General features: G+C 43.4%; 2 long non-coding RNA genes across 3 annotated transcripts in view; both read left to right on the forward strand.

Annotated features, from left to right (window-relative positions):
- Nucleotides 1–20186, forward strand: part of LOC310888970 — a 306398-nt gene that overhangs the window by 148481 nt on the left and 137731 nt on the right. The window lies entirely within an intron of this gene.
- On the forward strand, nt 4032–11492 carry LOC310888969. Of its 2 annotated transcripts, none has more exons than XR_014576289.1 (2): nt 4032–6825; nt 7231–11492. It is a non-coding gene; the product is annotated as an uncharacterized lncRNA (long non-coding RNA). The 2 variants fall into 2 exon arrangements; XR_014576290.1 differs by having other exon boundaries at nt 7378–11492.

Below are 20186 nucleotides of genomic sequence, written 5' to 3' on the forward strand. Positions count from 1 at the left end.
TGACACTGAACTTAGAGGAGTTGTTGACTCTTTTGGGGGTGGAAAGGCCTTGTAGAGAGATCTGGACAGATTGGAGAGCTGGGCGATCACCAACCACATGAAGCTTAGCAAGAGCAAGTTCCGGGTCCTGCACCTGGGACGGGGCAACCCTGGGTATACGTACAGACTGGGCGACGAGATGGTGGAGAGCAGCCCCACAGAGAGGGATCTGGGGGTTGTGGTTGATAGCAAGCTGAATATGGGCCAGCAGTGTGCCCTGGCAGCCGGGAGGGCCAACCGTATCCTGGGGTGCATCAAGCACGGCATTGCTAGTTGGTCGAGGGAAGTGATTGTCCCGCTCTACTCTGCGCTGGTGTGGCCTCACCTTGAGTACTGTGTGCAGTTCTGGGCAGCACAGTACAAAAAGTATGTGAAACTGTGTTGTGGTTTAACCCGGCTGGCAGCTAAACACCACACAGCCGTTCGCTCACCCTCCCCCCTCCCTCTCTGGGATGGGGGAGAGAAACGGGAAAGTGAAGCCGGTGAGTTGAGATAAAGACAGTTTATTAAGACAGGAATATAATAATAACAATAATAATAATAATAATAATAGTGATAATGATAATAGTATTAATAATAATAATGTGTAAGAAAACAAGTGATGCACAATGCAATTGCTCACCACCCGCTGACCGATGCCCAGCCTATCCCCGAGCATCCCGGCCCCCCCACCCCGGCCAGCCACCTCTATAAATTGTTTAGCATGACGTCAGATCATGCGCTGGTGTGGCCTCACCTTGAGTACTGGGTGCAGTTCTGGGCACCCCAGTACAAAAAGGATGTGAAACTGTTGGAGAGTGTCCAGAGGAGGGCGATGAAGATGGTGAAGGGCCTAGAGGGGAAGACATATGAGGAGCGGCTGAGGTCCCTTGGCCTGTTCAGCCTGGAAAAGAGGAGGCTGAGGGGGGACCTCATCGCAGTCTACAGCTTCCTCGCGAAGGGGAGTGGAGAGGCAGGCGCTGACCTATTCTCCGTAATCACCAGTGATAGGACCAGCAGGAACGGTGTTAAGCTGAGGCAGGGGAAGTTTAGGCTGGACATCAGGAAGAGGTTCTTCACCGAGAGGGTGGTCGCACACTGGAACAGGCTCCCCAGGGAAGTAGTCACTGCACCAAGCCTGTCTGAATTTAAGAAACGTTTGGACTGTGCACTTAGTCACATGGTCTGAATTTTTGAGTAGATCTGTGTGGTGCCAGGAGTTGGACTCAATGATCCTTATGGGTCCCTTCCAACTCGGGATATTCTATGATTCTAGTTTGGAGAAAAAGAGGATAAGAAGTGACCTCATTGCTCTCTACAGAATCCTGAGGAGGGAAATTTGAGAGGGAGGTACCAGTCTCTTCTCCCTGGTAACCAACGTGAGAAACACTCCGTAGCCAATAACTTAGGCTCAGGCGAGGATCTCAGTGAAGTAGTAATTTATTCGCGATTGCAATGGCGGGCGTCCCACAAGCAGGAGCGCACCTACTGGTTCCAAAGCACAGTTCATATACTTTTTGATGACAGGACCCTCCCCCGTTTCCCCACTGAGTGGGTAATCCAGGTTCACAATCTATCCGATGCTTCACAGACAATGCATGGCCTTCAGTTGCTGGCCTGTTAAATTTCAAATTTCTTTTGACTTTGTTACTGTTTGAAGTGGTAATGTTTCTTCACTTATCTGACTTGACTTAACACCGTGATTTTCACCTAATTGTTCTAAGGAGTCTGGTTGTCTGCATTTTACAAGGTCGCCTGCTAAGTTTTCTTATCACTGCAAGCATATCTCAATACCCCATTCCTTACCTTTAAACAATTTAACTCTGCAAAAACAACATTTTTATTCCCACAATTCCCCCCTTTTCTTTTTTTATAAATTGTTGATTTTTGCAAAACTTTTCTCTAAGGTGTAATTTGGTAGATATCTTCCTCTTCTTCACCTTATTTGCTTTCCATCTCCTCTAATATCATCATCTTATCTGAGTAGGGTGGTGGATCCATGGTCATTTGTTTCAGTAGTGCAGTTTCAATTAACCGCTGGACAAGTCCCCTTACACAGGGGATAATGCAACAACCAACGGCTGTCAAAACTCCTGCTACTATGATCAAGGATGTGAATATGCCTAATTTTTCTGCCAATTCACTGGCAAGGGTGGTAAACCCTTGCAATGCTCTAGTTACTATGCCATCCGGGGCAGTATTGTTGGGTATAAAAGTGCAACAATGGTTGCTCAGTATCACACACACACACACCTCCTTTCTCCGCAAGCATCATATCTAATGCTATTCTGTTTTCCTAAGCCATTTTGCTGGTGGCATCTAGTTGTTCAGCGATTCCTCTTATCGCATCCCTTGTATATTTTATGAATCTCTGCTGATTATAATAAATATAGTTAATCCAATCCACATTCTTATTGATTGTTACCCACCAGAACAGTGACTCAAACCCTGCAGCAATTTGATTCCTGGCTTCCTGTTCATCGGGAACTCCTCTAGGCACCCCAATAGAATCTATGTACGCTCTATCATCAAATGATACTCCTAAGCTTCTTTTACTTCTTCTGGGTATTTGTGATGTTTCTCTTTCAAATGCCAGGGTGAAGGGTATAGCTAACTGAACAAGTGCACAAGTGCCTCCCCAGTTAGATGGTAGGGTGGACCGTAACATCTTCCCTCCACAGTACCACCAGAGATCTGCCCTGGGGATCTCAAGTCTTGAATATTTTCCCATCAAGTCCTTGGTAGCATTCAAGGTCCTCGTTCACAAGGCAAATTCTCCCAGATGCCGGGTAGCACTCACACCCTGCCGTGAGAGGCAAGCTGTATGGTTACCTATAGCTGTAGAGAATGCAGGGCGAACCCTGATATGGCTATCACGCAAGGAAGGGAGCAGCAAAGAGAGAGACTTACAGGCCTCATTTCCCCAGGCAGTCTTCTCTTGGTACAATGCAATCATACATCGCATCCCCTGGGAATCCTTGGTCCACCCCAATGGGCAGGGCACTATCTGGGCAATCGGTCATCCCGAGGCACAAGCATAGCAATCGCTATGGTTGAGACTCTGGACAGTATATTTGACCCATTCTATCCAGGCATTCACATCCCCATACCCTGTTTCAATCTCAAATGTTTGAACTGCCGCATTTCAAAGAGGGCCTCCTGTTTTCTCCTTGAGTTTCTCCCTTTCTCTGATGGAAATAGAGGATCGTTTCTCACTCCTCGCTCTCCCAGCTGCTGTTGAGCAGCAACTTTTTGTTTGTTTGTTTGTTTTCGTGGATGTGCTCTCACAGAGGCACGGACTGTGTTGCTCATGGCTTGGACAAACTAGGACAGGGGTGTTCAAGGAAAGGTTGGACGTGGTGCTTAGGGACATGGTTTACTGGATGACATCGGTAGTAGGGTGATGGTTGGACTAGATGATCTTGGAGGTCTTTTCCAACCTTAATGATTCTATTCTACCTATTTTATCAATTCCTTCCAGATAAGCATACTAGTTACGAACCGTGGGTTTCTGAGCAATACCAGCAGGCGGTGCTGTACCCTTACGGACTACATCTAGGACGCAGAAAGATCCCCAAATGATAACGCCCTGCTCTCTTCTTATCTGTTCCACCCGCTTTACCGCTCTGACTAGAGACAGCAAACCCATCTTCAAGATCCGAATATCTCCTTCGGTATTGTTGAAAGAGTGGGAGCTAAATTTCAGTGGTCTTTCTGGCCCTTCTGGCCCTTTTCGCCATAGGTTGCAACGAGAACCATGTTCACTAAACCCCCATTCTACATGGATAGGGTCGGTTGGGTGTATAGGACCAAGCTATTGGAATAGCCTCAGTTCTTTTATTAACAATTCTAATGCATTTGTATGCTGTTCAGTCCATTCCCATGATTTTCCCTTTTTGAGCAAATTGTATAAGGGTCGAGCAATAATGGAAAAGCCAGGAATATGTTGGCACCGTTGACCTAAATCTCCCAAAACTTGTTGTAACTCCTTTGTGCTAGAGGGGCTCGCTCTGTCCCTGTTCTATTTTTTCTAGGGTGTCAGGAGGAATAGAAGCGGCTCCTTTAAGCCACCAGACTCCCAGGAATTTAATCTCTTGCCCTGGTCCCTGTCACTCTGAGTCTGGAATTTCCAATCCTAATTCAGTTAGTGTTTCCCGAATGCTTTCCATTGTGTCTCTTACACTTTCTCGGCTCTTTCCCCCATCGGGATGTCATCAATATACTGGTATATTGTAATGTCTGTGGAACAGGAATTTCTGCTAAGACCTTAGCCAAAGCGTTGTGAGCAATCGTGGGGGAATGTTTATATCCCTGTGGAAGCCTGTTAAAAGTATACTGGGTCCCCCTCCATGTAAAAGCAAACTGCGCTTTATCCTGCTCAGGGAGAGGAATCATGAAAAACACATCTTTAACATCTAAAGCAGCCATCCAGGGATGAGCAGCCACCTGTATCAATGTCACTCTTTCTGCGACGTTTGGGACCGCGGTAGTTAAAGGCGCAGTATTAGCATTTAAAACTGTCGATAATCAACTGTGAAACGCTATCCCCCGGTTGCTTTCTTTACTGGACACACTGGTGAATTGTAAGCCAAATGAGTCCTTCTAATGATGTGTGGTGGTTTTACCGTGCTAGGAAGCTGAACACCACAACCGCTCTCTCACTCCCTCTCCTTAGATGAGGAGGGGAAGAAGTAAAGGAAAGAACAACTCACGGGTTGAGATAAGGATGATTTAATTAAAGGGAAAAAAATTATTAAGGAAAGATTATTATTAATTAAACAATTTAACTAAACAATTAACAATTTAACTAAACGGGAAGAAAAAGGGAAAGGGGAAAAGGGAGGGGGAAAGGGAAAACTAAACAAAACAAGTAAAGGCTATGTGTAAGTGCAGAGGAAAGAAATTACTCTCTACTTCCCACAAACGAGCGATGCATGCTTGACCACGTCCTTGAAGCAGGGCCTCAACGCACGTAGCCGGTGTTCGAGAGGAGGACAGACATTTTCACAACGAGAGCCCACCCCTCCCCTCTTCCTCCTTTTTCCACCTTTTATTGCTGAGTGTGACATCGTATGGTATGGAATATCCCTTTGGTTGGTTTAGGTCAGCTGCCCTGGTGATGTTTCTTTTCTCACCTTTTTGCCCACCCCCTAGGAGGGTTAGAGAGAGTCATGATGCTGTGCCAGCACTGCTCAGCAGCAGACACAACACTGGTGTGATACCAGGGCTGTTCTAGCTACAAGTGCAGAGCACAGCACTGTATGGGCTGCTTCAGGGAAAGTTAACATCCCAGCCAGACCCAGTACATGATGTCTCTCTTTTCCAATTCTGTCACCACCCCATCAACCCCGTCAATATGATCGGGTATCTCCTTAATACATCCCTCTCATACATCACTTGTATGCAGGCTGCTTTTTGCACAGATGCAACCAAATTGGAGAACCCTGAGGTCTTAGTAACAAGGCTATCTTCTCTTTCTTGCGAGTCTACGCTGCTGGCCTAATGGTCAGCTTGTGTAGTCAATGAGTAATTTTGATCACCTGGTGCAATTTTTTTGATCACCTGGTGCAATGGTTAAAAACACACCAGGTCCCCAGTAGCCTCCTGCCTCTTCCTCCTTTAATAGGGTTTGGTGCTGTCTCCTGTTGTCTGTGTTCCCTTTCTTCCCCTGAGGGAGACTTGACACACATATTCTGTCTTGGATTCCTCCGGGTGTCATACATGGTCAAAGAAATGCTTGCGTAATAGCATGGTTTTCCTGTTTCCATAATTTTTGCACTGAAAGTGATTGAAGACCAAGCACCGCTGTGTAGCCAGAGTTAGAGAATAGTCGTGATGCTCTGTCAGTGATGTATGCTTCTATGAAGTGCAGTTCAGTTGTGTTGGGAAGATGCTGCGTGTAGAAGATTATTCATAATCAGACCTTTATTAGTCACTTCTAACTAGATCTTTGTATGATGAATCCAGGACTTGTTCCTGGAGTATTAGTTTCATTCCATGTGTGAATGTGGGGTCTAGAAAAATCTGAATAACAGGATGATTGGATGTCTGCTGGTAGGCAAGTATCTTCTTAATGATAAAGTGGTTATGAACTTAAAGCAGTATCTGTGGGCAGTATTAAATTAATAAAGAACTGATTACTGTAGATGCTATAATAGTTGTATACACTACGATGGTGGGATAATGGCATGTATGTGCTTATATGAAAAGAACTAAATGCTTTAGTAATATTGTTTCTGTAGAAATTATCTTTTATATAGAAGAAATTATTTCATGTTCTGCTTGAGTTTGGCTTTTTGTCTAACTACAGGTTTTTAATCAGATGGCTAAACTGAACTTAGTAATTAATGTTTGTTTCCCCTCCCCACCCCTTTCCTCAATTTATGTCATCAGTATGTTTGGTACCTTTATTTGAACTGGCCTTGGCAACACAGTTGCGGTCAAGACATCTGTTATCTAACTGTTCATTTGAAACAACTGGTTTTTAGTACCTTACTTTAGTGGTTTGCTGAAGTAATTTTAAGAGCTCTGGGTAGAAGTTAAGTTCTCAACTGGGAAGAGATTTAAAAAAAAAATTGCTTATTTTTCTCCTGGTGCTCGAAAGCCTGAGAAATATCAACAAAACTGAATTTTATCAGTATTTTTCTATTAGATTATTTATTTATTTTGCAATGGACCAACTACATTCACGGGTGGCAGGATCGATGGGTAGTTCTGAAAACCAACATGCTCAGTTATTACAAGTCTGAAGATGAAACAGAGTATGGCTGCAGAGGCTCAATTTGTCTGAGCAAGGCTGCAATGACAGTAAGTACTCTTTCAGTGTTGCCGTCTTTTCATGTTTTGGGGTGTTATATAGTTGTAGGTTTTAGATGTAAACCTGAAAGCAAATATGGTTATGATAAATTAATTCTATTAGGTCATTTAACATTTAGTGATATCAGTGCAATGCTGTGGAGCAGGGCAAGGAGTTTCTAATAAGAAAACAAGCTGTTTTCACTTGAGAATGCAGTAATCAGCTTTTCGTCTTTGTTAAGCTAGAGGCTTCTATGGGTAGATAGCGGTATCATTTCCCTGTGGAGGTGTGGAATATTGCCGGGCTTGTTGTATCAGCAGAGAATTGCTGAGACTGGGCTTGAGCAGGAATGTGAGTTAATTAACATGCAGGAATGTCAGTTGATTAACATGCATATTTTGCTCATCTGACCAAAGTACAGGACAGATGTTGGAGGTTTGCAGTTGAACAATAGGCCTGGTAACTACAGCAATTAAGTGATGTCTGGGGTGAGATGAAGCCTCACAGCCCGGTGTTGTTTCAAGTAAAGCCTTCCTCCTCTTTTCTTCTTGACTAAACAACAGGCCTTGTTGAGAGCCAATCGGCACATGATAAATGACTTAGTCCCCCCTCGCAAAAAGTATAAATCTGGTATTCAGAAACCTCTATTTTGAGGACAAGAACTCCAATTATCGGATGGGTCGACAGGCCTGGACCTCTCTCCTTCCCAAGCAGGGATGCCTCTTTGGTAACTCTCGCATCCGACTGTGTCAGATGTTACCTGGGAAAATATTGATAACTACAGTGCTGAACTATTAACTTGAGCTCAATCATTGCAGTAAGTGAGTTTATCAGTGGCAAATCTGAATCTGTTATGTCTATCGCTGTAAGAAATGGTCCAGCAATTCGTGCCACTAAGGGGTTTTGAAGGGTTAACATTGAGGCCTGGGTTTAGGCGAGAAGAGAACAAAGGGATTTCTTCGGAGAAAAACTGCTGACTTTGCACGAATGCGCAGTAACTTCTGACAGCCGGCCAAGAGACCACTAGATAAGGAGGAAGAATATGAGCCTCCCTGTCCGAGCGGCCCCCGAGAAACTAACAGAGACTGATAAGCAGGCGCACCTGGGAGGACTTCGGATTCGGGAAACCAATTATAATAACCCTGCCTCTTCTAGAAGTAGTAATGAATATGTATTAGCCTAGGAGCATAAAAACCAGCCGCCTTACGTAACAGGTGTGCGTCCCGGTGGAGCAGAGACTCCCGGCGCACCCAGCGCTGTTTGCTTGCCTCTATTCGTTTAATAAATTGTAAACTCTGATTGTAATCCTATTTGGGACTCAGTCATTTATAACAATTGGGGGCTCGTCCGGGATGGTCTTGGTTCCTGAATTCTGACTTGATCTAGGAGGGGCGCCCCCACCATTTGGTGGCTCCTGTTCGAGTCAGGTCAGGGCTAATGCCATCTTGAACCTGAATAAGGGCAAGCAAAGATTTAGATTTTTTTTATGAGCTCCCTTTGCCGGCTGCAGCACTATATTTTGCCCGTAATTCTGCGCGCGAAGATCCGAACGAAGACGACGGAGTCGTAAGTATTTAAGGCGTATACCGTTCGGTTGGGTGGGTTTCGGTTGCCTGTGTGTGTGAGAGTGTGACTGAGACGGAACGTAGTTCCGAAGCGATTGTGGAGGTCTTCTAACCGCGGTTCCAATCTCCCGCGAGGGACTTGGCCGGTGAAGGACCGAAGCGATTCCTATAGGATTCGTGGGTGGGTGATAGGTCCTAAACCCCCTGCAAGACACTCTCACTAAGGCAACCAAGGGCTGTAGGAATTGCCACAGTAAAATTCCTAGATGGGTCAGACAAAATTGAAGACCCGGGACCAGAGAAAAGGGAGCAAATTACCAGACATACCACCAGAAAGTCCATTAGGGATAATGATTAGAAATTGGAACGATAGGGGCCCCAGAAAAGGGAAAAAGTAAATTAAAAATGGTTCAGTATTGTATGACAGAATGGCCAAAGGAGCCTTTAAGACCACATGTCTTTTGGCCCGTTTTTGGATCCTTTGAAGACTGGGTTTGCCAGGCCTTAAATATACATGTTAATTCAAAGGAACCTTTTAGCCAGGAGGAAAGTGATTATGCAGGATTATGGATCAGGATCTCACGTCCTTTTCCAGCCTCAATATTTACACTAAAAGCAGACGAGAAGTTTGACGAAGAAGAGAACAAAAAAATAAAAAATAAAAAAAAAAGGAAAAAGAAAAAGATGATGAATGGGAGTCATTGGATAACCTACCACCTCTATATCCTAACAATCCACCCCCGGTGGTGCATCTTGTAATCCTGTTTTGTTCTTAAATGTTTTGACTGTGTCAAGGAGGAAGGTGGGAGCATTATCTAAGTAACAGTTTAGAAGTTTGGGTATATTCGCGGTGGTGTTCGGTCAGTTTCCCAAGTATCGGGGGAGCGGGGCTGACTGATTATCGAAGTGGTAGAACGGAGAGTCACTTCTTTGGTGGTTCGGGCCTGAGCCCTGGGAATTTGGTAAGAAGGGGGAGAGCGAATTTATTTAGGCCTCAATACCTTTTTAAACCCCCATCTTGACGGATACACAGGAGTGATTCCTTGTTTTGTGTAGGCTTACTAACAAAGTGCATGAGAAAAATTAGCATTTGGCTTGAAATTCGGTCTTATTGAAATGTAAATTTTGTGGAAAAGGTGTTATTGTTTGTCTAGAAGACAGAAGGCTGAGTGCTTCAGGTGTTTTTCCGAAGTCCTGCGGATTTATGATTGGAATGGGGCTCATTAATAATCTGAAATAGTAAAGTTTGTATGTGGAAAGAAGAGTTTAATCCCAGAGAATTGGGACATTTGGGAAGAAGATTAGGAAAAGATAGTAAAAACCTGCAATAAAAAGGTTTGCGTGGAAATTGAAACAAGGGACAGTAACTAATATAAATAAATAAAAGGGAATGGGAAATCAAGGAAAAGGGGAAAATCCAAAAAAAAAAAAAAAAAGACGTCCTAAAAAAGAAAAAGCCTCCTTGGGTGCATATTGGCACATTGGAAGGATATTGTTAGAAATGGGGGCACAGAAAGCAAGAGGACTTTCACTAAGTATTGCAATCAATGGTGGCCACTATATAAACTAAATGGCCACTTTATGGATCAATCGACTATAACAGTGTCTTGCAATTAATGTTTTTGAGGAGAGAAGGAAAATAGGATGAAATGTTGTATAGTGATATGTTGTTTCAGCATGTTGGAGGGAAAAGGTTTGGAATTAAGTTGGCCCCTGACTGAGCCTTTGGTGTTGGCATTAGAAAAGTACGGGCTGGAGAAAGATAAAGGAAGTGTTAAAAGGGTTGTTGAAGGTGTTAAAGGTTGTGTGGCATGTAGTATTTAACAGAGCTGTTTGAAGTTGAATGAGCAGGGGAAGAGGATGTAGGAATGCTAATAGTTCCGTCTCAACCCGAGGCTGAGATCTCTAAATCGCGGGTGTGAGCCCTCTGGGGCAGGGGGACCGTGATGGGTCCGAGAGAGTTGTCGTGGAAACAGAAAAGCAGCTAACTCTTGAAACAACCTGAGTTCCTGTGTGAGCTCAGATTGCCAATGGGACCGCTCAGGGAACTTTCAACGATTGCATTCCCCTGACCGACCCCCCCACTGAGACCCTAATCACCCCGGAAATTATGTAAATACTAAAATCTGGTTAAATTGGCTATTGGGAATTGAGAATCTGTTCCAACAAGGTCCAAAAGAAACCCCTATGGAATTTATGGAATTTTTGAATTTCTGGACCAACTTTGAAATGCAATGAAAAAAAAAAAATGGACCTGGCTTAAAAAAAAAAAAGAGAGAGGCAACTGGCTAACCTCTTTCCAGGGCAATCAGCCCCTGATATCAGAAAGAAATTGTCTTAGGCTGCAGGACAAACAACAGTCAGGAATGATGGGGACCTGGGGCATCTACCCTAGCAGGTCCACTAGTTGAAATAAAGCTAGGAAACGAAGACAGAGGCTTGAATTTTTTGTTGGTTATGGGAGCTTCTTTCTCTGTGTTAATTAGGCTGTAAATGTAATAGGAGCAACATATTCAGTGTTAAATAGTTTAAAAGGACGATTAGGAACTAAGACAACTACAATAATTGGAGCCACAGGGAAAGAGGAAGAATGGTCATTCTTACGACCCCTTGATTTGCGTTTTGGGGGTGAGGAACTAACCCATAAATTTTAGTATGTACCAGAATGCCCGATGCCACTCTTGGGACGGGATCTATTAGCCAAATTAGATGCAACAATAACCTTTGAGGATGGAGAATTAATAATGAAGGTACCTGAGTCCAAAGTAGGCCAAATCCTAATGATCAAAGATAAACCCTTTGTTAATATTCCAAGAGAAGTAGAAAATGCAGTTATAGCAACAGTACGGGAAACAGATGTACCAGGGAAGTCGAAACTGGCACAACTGGTAAAGGTGGAATTAAAGGAAGGAGCCAAACCTGTTTGAATCAAACAATATCCACTTAAGATAGAAGCTAGGCACGGGAATAGTGAAAATTATTGACAAATTTCTCAAATATCAGATTCTGGAAGAATGTAAATCGGAATACAATACTCCAATTTTTCCAGTAAAGAAGCCGAATGGCGAGTATAGATCTGTACAAGATCTTAGAGCAATAAATGAAATAACAAAGGATATTCACCCGGTAGTAGCTAATCCTTACACATTGTTAACATCTGTGAAAGAGAAATATAAATGGTTTACCGTGATAGATTTAAAGGATGCCTTCTTTTGCATACCTCTTGATAAAGATAGTAGAAAATTATTTGCCTTCAAATGGGAAAACGTATTGAAGTTTTTGGACCACATATGGTAACAACCGTTTTGGAACAAAGGGGGGGGGCACTGGTTATCACCCAGCCGGATGATGAAATATCAGGCAATCCTAACTGAACAAGATGACATAACCTTGAAAACGACTAACCTGTTATATCCAGCAGTATTTCTAGGAACCGTTCCAGAAGAAGGACCGTTGGAACACAATTGTGTGGAAATAATCGAACATACGCCAGCCACAAAGATTTGAAGGATGTACCCCTTGAAAGGTATTCAGTGGGAATACCACACTCCGTGGCACCCACAAAGCTCAGGGAAAGTAGAAAGGATGAATCAAACAATAAAACAACAATTGGCTAAGTTAATGATCGAGACACAGCTGCCCTGGACGAAATGCTTACCATTGGCACTTTTAAACATAAGAACCAAACCACACAGTGAGACTGGATTATCATCATATGAAATGTTATATGGTATGCCTTATTCTCAAGGGATGCCCCTAGGGAACAATGTAGTTGAGGATCATAGTATCCAGAAATACATAATTACCATTGGAAGGAGATTAAAGGAGATAAGAGAAATTGGGATGATGACTCAGACACCACCTTTAGGATTTGCTATTCATAAAATACAACCAGGAGACAAGGTCTTAATAAAAACCTGGAGAGAAGAATCATTGAACCCCCGATGGGAGGGACTGTACCTTGTTTTACTTACTACTGAAACAGCTGTGAGAACAGCAAGAAGGGGTTGGACCCACGCATCCAGAATAAAAGGACCAATAACTACCGAAGCCTGGAGGGTTGAGTCCACTCCTGGGGAACTGAAACTGAGACTAAAGAGGAACTGATATCCCAGCAATGAGGTTCTGCATGAATTAAGGGCACTGGATAAAGAGGACAAGGCTGAAGGGAGGAAAGGGAGAAGGCAAGACCGGGGTAGGACCCTCCACTGCGGCGTGTATGGTCTACCATAGGGGTTGCCTCCCTCGGGTATTGACCGCCGAGTGAGAGTGCCTCGACCGGACTTCTCCCACACCAAGATCAGTTTGTCCTGAGAAAAATAACATGAGAACCTTTTAAACCCATAATAAAATTGTGATTAGTTTTTCCAGGAGCTGGATCACCCTGAAGGGCTGAATGGTAACACAAGCTCTGAAAGCGGGCCCAACCCCATGATTGAAGGCGCTTCCCACACTCTCAAGATTGGACGGCGAAAAAGGCTTATAATATGACAGGTCGCCAAAGAGAACTGAATTGTGACTGTAAGTGGAAACCCAACGTGGGAGCTTGGAAGCGTGCATATACGAGTACAAACGGGGCAGACATTGTAACAGGACCACTCGGTAACAAGGACACTCTGTATTATCACGCCCCAAAGGGTAAAGATGGATGGGATGGTCATTTTCCAAACGGGACGTGGGCCCTAAAGGGACATTATTGGGTGTGTAGCAAACATGCTTACAAGAGGCTACCTGGAAACTGGTCGGGAATATGCTATGGGGGGTACATAAGACCCTTGTTCTTTTTATTGTCACAAACATAAGGAAATCATTTAGGAATAAGATTATATGATGACCTGAACAGAGTAAAACGATCTATTGATACTTCCTTATCCGGGGATAGTGCCCAAAAATGGGGAAAGGATGAATGGCCTCATGAAAGAATCATACAGCATTATGGGCCAGCCACCTGGAACCCAAATGAGTTGATATCAGGAGCCCGAGAACCTATTTATAATTTGAACCGAATAATTAGGTTGCAAGCTATCCTCAAAGTTGTAACAAATCAAACAGCGACAGCCTTGGATCTTTTGGCTGACCAATCCACTCAAATGAGAAATGCTATATTCCAACATAGAATGGTCTTAGACTATTTACTAGCAGAAGAAGGGGGAGTATGTGGAAAACTGAACGATTCTAATTGTTGTCTACAGATTGATGATAATGGAAAAGTGGTCAAGCAGATAACAAAGGAAATTAGAAAGCTAGCCCACGTCCCAGTACAAACTTGGAAGGGTATGGATTGGGATTTCTTTTCATGGTTGCCTGGTGAACCATGGGTTAAAAGGATGCTGTTTTTATTTTTATGTGGTATAGTGACATTATTGTTTATACCTTGTATGATACCTTGCTTTACGTTGTTGATACGGCGAGTAATAAATAGCACCCAATTTGTGATGACTTCAGTGGAGAGAAAAGGTGACGTGTCGATAATGATGCTTAAGAAGTGGACACCCCGAGAACTGACTGAAATCCAATTGTTACTGACAAAGGTTGAAGGAGAGACACGAATTGATGATTTAAAAAAAAAAAAAAAGGGAGGAATTGTAAGAAATGGTCCAGCAATTCGTGCCACTAAGGGGTTTTGAAGGGTTAACATTGAGGCCTGGGTTTAGGCAAGAAGAGAACAAAGGGATTTCTTCGGAGAAAAACTGCTGACTTTGCACGAATGTGCAGTAACTTCTGACAGCTGGCCAAGAGACCACTAGATAAGGAGGAAGAATATGAGCCTCCCTGTCCGAGCGGCCCCCGAGAAACTAACAGAGACTGATAAGCAGGTGCACCTGGGAGGACTTCGGATTCGGGAAACCAATTATAATAACCCTGCCTCTTCTAGAAGTAGTAATGAATATGTATTAGCCTAGGAGCATAAAAACCAGCCGCCTTATGTAACAGGTGTGCGTCCCGGTGGAGCAGAGACTCCCGGCGCACCCAGCGCTGTTTGCTTGCCTCTATTCGTTTAATAAATTGTAAACTCTGATTGTAATCCTATTTGGGACTCAGTCATTTATAACAATCGCCTTAATAAATTACCTATCTTTTCAATTTTGAAAAACTGTCTCAGTGAAAGTCCTTGGCAGGGCTCTGAAACAGGCAAATGCTAACTCTGAGTGGCTATACGCGTAATCCTTGAGTCCAAGTCTGGGACTAGGATGGGATCCAGCCACACCTAGACTCCTCTCTGAGAAGGCATTTAGAAAGCAAGGGGGTCCTTTCTGAACGTCGTGACTCAACGGAAGGGCCTCCCTCAGCCACATACCCTTAACGTGAAAGGTTGAGGCAGAGTTTTCCCAGGGGTCAGCCTAAGACCCTGGAACAACTTTCCAAAGGAGGTAGCATCTGTTGCAGTCCTTAAACTTTGTGCTAGAAAGAAAGTAGTATTTCTTTTGATTTGTGGAAATCAGACTCTATAACCTTGGAATGATTATAAAGCAGGTATGTTTATTCGGCCCTGTGCACACATGCCGGGCGCAAGGGGGATAGCTCCACCTAACTTGCACCCCAACGGTTACTGGCAGTGTGCTTATATTAGAGGTACAAATACATGTTCATTTCATTTCCCGTAAGTCTCTTGCATATTCATCAGGTCTCCGAAGAATCATTAACGTAGGTTCCGTCTCTATTCGCGTGCGTACTGGAGTCCTTGGGTGGTCATCCGGGCGTACTCTGGTGGCCTTTTGATGAAGGCCAGAAGTCTTCCTCACTGCTAATCTTCTGACCTTTCCTGCCTTTGACAGGCTTCAGCAGTCAAGCCAGTTCTTTCTGGTTCCATTGTCTATGCATACAGTCTAGCTAAGACCTAGGAATCAACATCCTTTATCTTGTTCCCTGTCTTACTTTGACTGCACTTTCTGAACACAACTCTACCATGTGCTTCTTCCTCTGAACAAAAAAGTGATATATGTTGCTGCTTTTGCCTAATGCTAAAAGATCCAGTATTATGCTAATAAGAATAAAGAACTGACATATAAATGAAATCTCATAAAGATGAATTGTCTTTTTGTGACTTTCAAAATTATATGTATTAATTATGACTAATGCTTGCTAAAAAGCATGCCATAGCTTTTCTCTGTTACCGTTAAATAGTCCAGTTACATGATTTAGGAAATGTTAACTGGACTTCTATAACCAAATAAGTGTACAAGAGCAGTAGTGTTTAATCTTACTATTTATGTTATTTCACCAAATGTGTTTTTCCAAACTGAATTGAGGATGACGGATGAAAAGGTTTCTTTTCTTACCAGTATTCAGTGTACAAATATAATCTTATAATTAAAAACAGTTTGAAAAAAAAGTCTGACTGGGTTGATTACATCAACTGTATGCATGTTGGAAGAAAGATTGCTAAAAAAGCAGATTTTTACATTTAGATGTATGACAAGTATTACAGTCATCTAAAAATTAAAGCAAATTACCTCATTTCTTTTAAAGATCTTTTTTAAACTTCTTGCACTTCTAAAGCTTGCTCTAGATTTGATTTAGTGGTGGTTTTACAACGATTGCTAGCTAAATTCTACCACACTGCTCTTTCATTCCCTCTCCTTAAAAGAACAGGGGGAGAAAATATGATGGGGAAAAAAAGGCTCACGTGTTGAGATGAGGACAGTTTAATTAAAGGAAGAGAAAAAGGGGTGGGGGGGGCGGAGCAAAGGTCACATGGAAGCAAAGGGAGAAAACAATCATTCTCTATTTCTCATCAGCAAGTGATGTTTGGCCACGCCTTGGGAAGCAGGGCCTCAATATGCATAGCCGTTGCTTGGTAAGACAGATGTTTTCATAATGAGGGCCCCCCTTCTTCCCCTTCCTCAGCTTTTATTGTTGAGTGTGATGTCATATGGTATGGAATATCCCTTTGGTCAGTTTAGCTCAGCTGCCCTGCCAATCCATGTCCTCTCACCACCTCTTGCCCACCCCCCAGCCTACTGGCTTTTGCAGGGAAGGGGGCGGGGGGTGTTTGGAGAGACAGTCCTGATGCTGTGCCAGCACTGCTCAGCAGTAGACAAAAAAATTGGTGCGATATCAATGCTGTTCTAGCTACAAGTGCAGAGCACAGTGCTGTATGGACTGCTGTGGGGCAAGTTAACTCCGTCTCAGCCAGAGCCAGTACAGGAGAAATTCAGGAATATACAGAATGATAGAATCATAGAATGGTTTGGGTTGGAAGGGACCTTAAAGATCATGTAATTCCAATGATGAGAATATGGTGCACAACAGCAGTTTCTACAAGTGCACATTTAAATGTACTTCTGGCGGTTTGTAGTAGTACCAGCCTCTGATCAGTAGTTCCAAAAAGGTCTCATGTTCACTCGCAAGAGGTTTAATATGCCTACCAGGCAGAGACAAGAAGGTGGTGGCAAGGAGGGCAGTGACGCAGTGAAAACTCAATAACCAAAGTTATTAAGCAGGCGTTCTTCATTCTGGTGCCGGGTGTGGGGGGGATCGCTCCGCCTAACACACACACACACACCAAGGGTTACTGGCAGTGTGCTTATATTAGTGGGATATATACATATTCATTTCCTGTAAGTCACTTGCATATTCATTAGGTCCCCAAAGAATCAACATAGGTTCCCGCCTCTATTCGCATGTGTACTGGAGTCCTCGGGTGGTCATCCGGGCGTACTCTGGTGGTCTTTTGATGAAGGCCAGAAGTCTTCCTTGCTGCTAAACTTCTGACCTTTCCTGTCTTTGACAGACTTCAGCAGTCAAGCCAGTTCTTGCTGGTTCCATTATCTATGCATACGGTCTTTTACTCCCTTATCTTTGGGGTCGACCTGTCCTTGTGGTTACAATTATGTTAGCTAAGACCTACAGGATCAACATCCTTTACCTTGTTCCCTGTCTCAGTAGGACAAGGGAGGTCTGGAAGTATGCCTTAGAACATATCTCAGCAGCTTGAATTCTAGTTGTGGTGGAGGAGTGAGATTATAGGCAGTGCTGATATTGCTGCTGGAATGTTTTAATTAAACACTTTATTATGGTTTTTTTTTCCAGTTCTTGAACTTCTTGAGTATATAGAGAAAAGAAAGTGATGTTTGGGGAAAGAACAAAAAGTGGGCACAGTTCTAAAAGTTAATCTGATATTTTAGTTACATTTACATTAAGGATCATGTATTCTGAGCGGTATTTGACAGTTTAATTGCTCGACTGTAGTTTGAAATGACATCTTTGAAACCTGATAAATGCTTGTTAATTATTTCTAGCTGCAGTTAAAGTGATTGCTGTCTAAGTCTTAGAGGTCTAGGAATACTATTAGATCATTTCATGTATCACTCTGATATAGAAATTTACATTTGAAACTGTTATGAGATTCTTTCTTATTTTTCAGAAGTTGTTATTCTGGGTCAGAATTTTGTGATGAATGCTTCTGGTTTGATAGTTTGGTAGCAAACCAAATAGTGTTTTTTTTGTTGTTGTTGTGTTTTTTTCTAACCTATATTTTCAGTAGTAGAAACTGAATTATGTTTGAAGGCAAATGTTTGAAATATTCTTCCTGCAGTACATAGTTGATCTTTCTTTTCATGTCCTTGTAATGTCTTATTAACTATAAGCTTACTAGCATGTATTTAAATGCATAGGAGAACACCAATAACTGATAAAATGAACCTTGAGATGATAAGGGGTAAGCTACTTTTGCTATCAGTGGAACTTACTCCTTGTGTTGGGTTTATGTGCAAGGATGGGTTGCGCATGACAACGTACCCCATGTTGGACAGAGCCAGTTCCCAGCCAGCTCCAAAAGGAACAGCTGCTGGCCAAAGCTGAGCTAATGAGCAATGCTGGTTGTGCCTCTATGATAACATATTTAAGAAAGGCTAAAAATGCTGTGCAGCAGCTGTGAGAGGGAGAGGAATGAAAAAATGAGAGAAGCAGCCCTGCAGACACCAAGGTTAGTGAAGAAAGAGAGGGAGGAGGTGCTCCAGGGAGCAGAGATTCCTGTTCAGCCTGTGGAGAAGACAATAATGATGCAGGCTGTCCCTCTGCAGCTTGTGGAGGACCCCACGCCAGAGCAGGTGGATGTTCCCTGAAGGAAACTGCGGCCCATGGAGAGGAGCCCATGTTGGAGCAGGCTCCTGGCTGGAACTGTGGCCTGTGGAGAGGAGCCCATGCTGGAGCAATAAATTAAATTAATTTTCCCTAAGCCAAGTCTGTTTTACATGTGACCGTAACTGGTGAGTGATCTCCCTGCCCTCATCTCAACCCATGAGTTGTATTTTTTACACCTGTCCTTCTGAGGAGGGGGGAATGAGAGTGCAGCTTGGTGGGCACCTGGCAGCTAGCCAATATCAGCCAGCAAACTCTTTACTGTATATCTTGTGATTATTTTGGTAGAGAAGTCGGGTTTCTTACTGACTGGTCAGCAGCACTGATCTGATGTAGTTGGAATCTTGAATATTTTTTGACAGTCTTTTACTAAACTGCAAGTTCAGTTTTCTCTAGTCTTGCTGATCCAGAGTCAGGTATAGTAACCATCTCCTAACCTGGTGTATTACAATAAGTTTGTCTTTAATTACAAAGCAAGACACGAGTGATATGAGGTAGTATTGATGGTTGTAACGTTACCTTGCAGGAAAGAAAGGTTGGATTGTCCTGGTTTCAGTTAGGACAGAGTTAATTTTCCTCCTAGTAGCTGGTAGGGTGCTGTGTTTTAGATTAGGATGAGAAGAGTGCTGATAACATGCTGATGTTTTAATTGTTGCAGAGCAGTGCTGACACTAAGCCAAGGACTTTTCAGCTTCTCGCTCTGTCCTGCCAGCGGGCAGGCTGGGGGTGCAGCAGGAGCTGGGAGGGGACAGACCCAGGACAGCTGACCCAAACTGGCCAAAGGGGTATTCCATACCATCCGACGTCATGCTAAACAATATATAGGGGTGGCTAGCTGGGGTGGGGGGCCGGCTGCTCTGACCAAGCTAATGTTAACATTTGCATAGCATGTGTCCTGGTTTCATCTGGGATAGAGTTAGTTTTCTCCATAGTAACTGGTATGGTGCTGTGTTTTGGATGAAAATAGCAGCAATAATACTCTGATATTTTAGTTGTTGTTGAGCATTGCTTATATTAAATCAAGGACTTTTCTGCTCCTCATGCTGCCCTGTCAGCAAATAGGCTGGGGGCATATAAGAAGCTGGGAGGGGAAGGAACCAGGACAGCTGACCCAAACTGACCCTGTTAGTGTTGGGGAGAATCGAATGGATGTTCTATTAATGTTTCTCAAAATGTTAGTGTTGGGGAGAATCGAATGGATGTTCTATTAATGTTTCTCAGGTGATGGATCATACGGTATAATTAAATATCATTAAATGTACTTACATTATCAAGTAATCTATGTATACTGGAAACTTAGGGAATACATTGAACAATCAAAAGAATCGTTGGAGGGGAACCCCGGGAGGGAATAGGTACAACCTGACCTTGGATAAGGGCCTGGAGATGATGAAGTGAGTCGAAGCAGAACCGAGGAGCGGAGAGAGCATGCGTCGAGTGAGAAAGGTGAAAAGTTTAGCGAAGAGGAAGACTCCTTACTTCATCTGGACGACCACCTGGACGACCACCAGAGTGCGCCACGCATGTGCAAAGGGGAGGGGAGCTAATTAGAATGAAAAGCGAGGCTGATGTTGCAACCTGTAATGAATATGTATACCTGACGCAATGTTGTATGTATAAATAACGGCTGGGAAGTAACGGGACTTGAAGCCAGATTTGGGCACCTGCCCCGGCTTCCAGCGCTGAATAAAGCACCTTCATATAATCACTTGGTGGTTATGTGG

This window comes from Anser anser, assembly GCF_964211835.1.
Source record: "Anser anser genome assembly, contig: SUPER_W_unloc_9, whole genome shotgun sequence".
Classification (NCBI taxonomy): Eukaryota; Metazoa; Chordata; class Aves; order Anseriformes; family Anatidae; genus Anser; species Anser anser.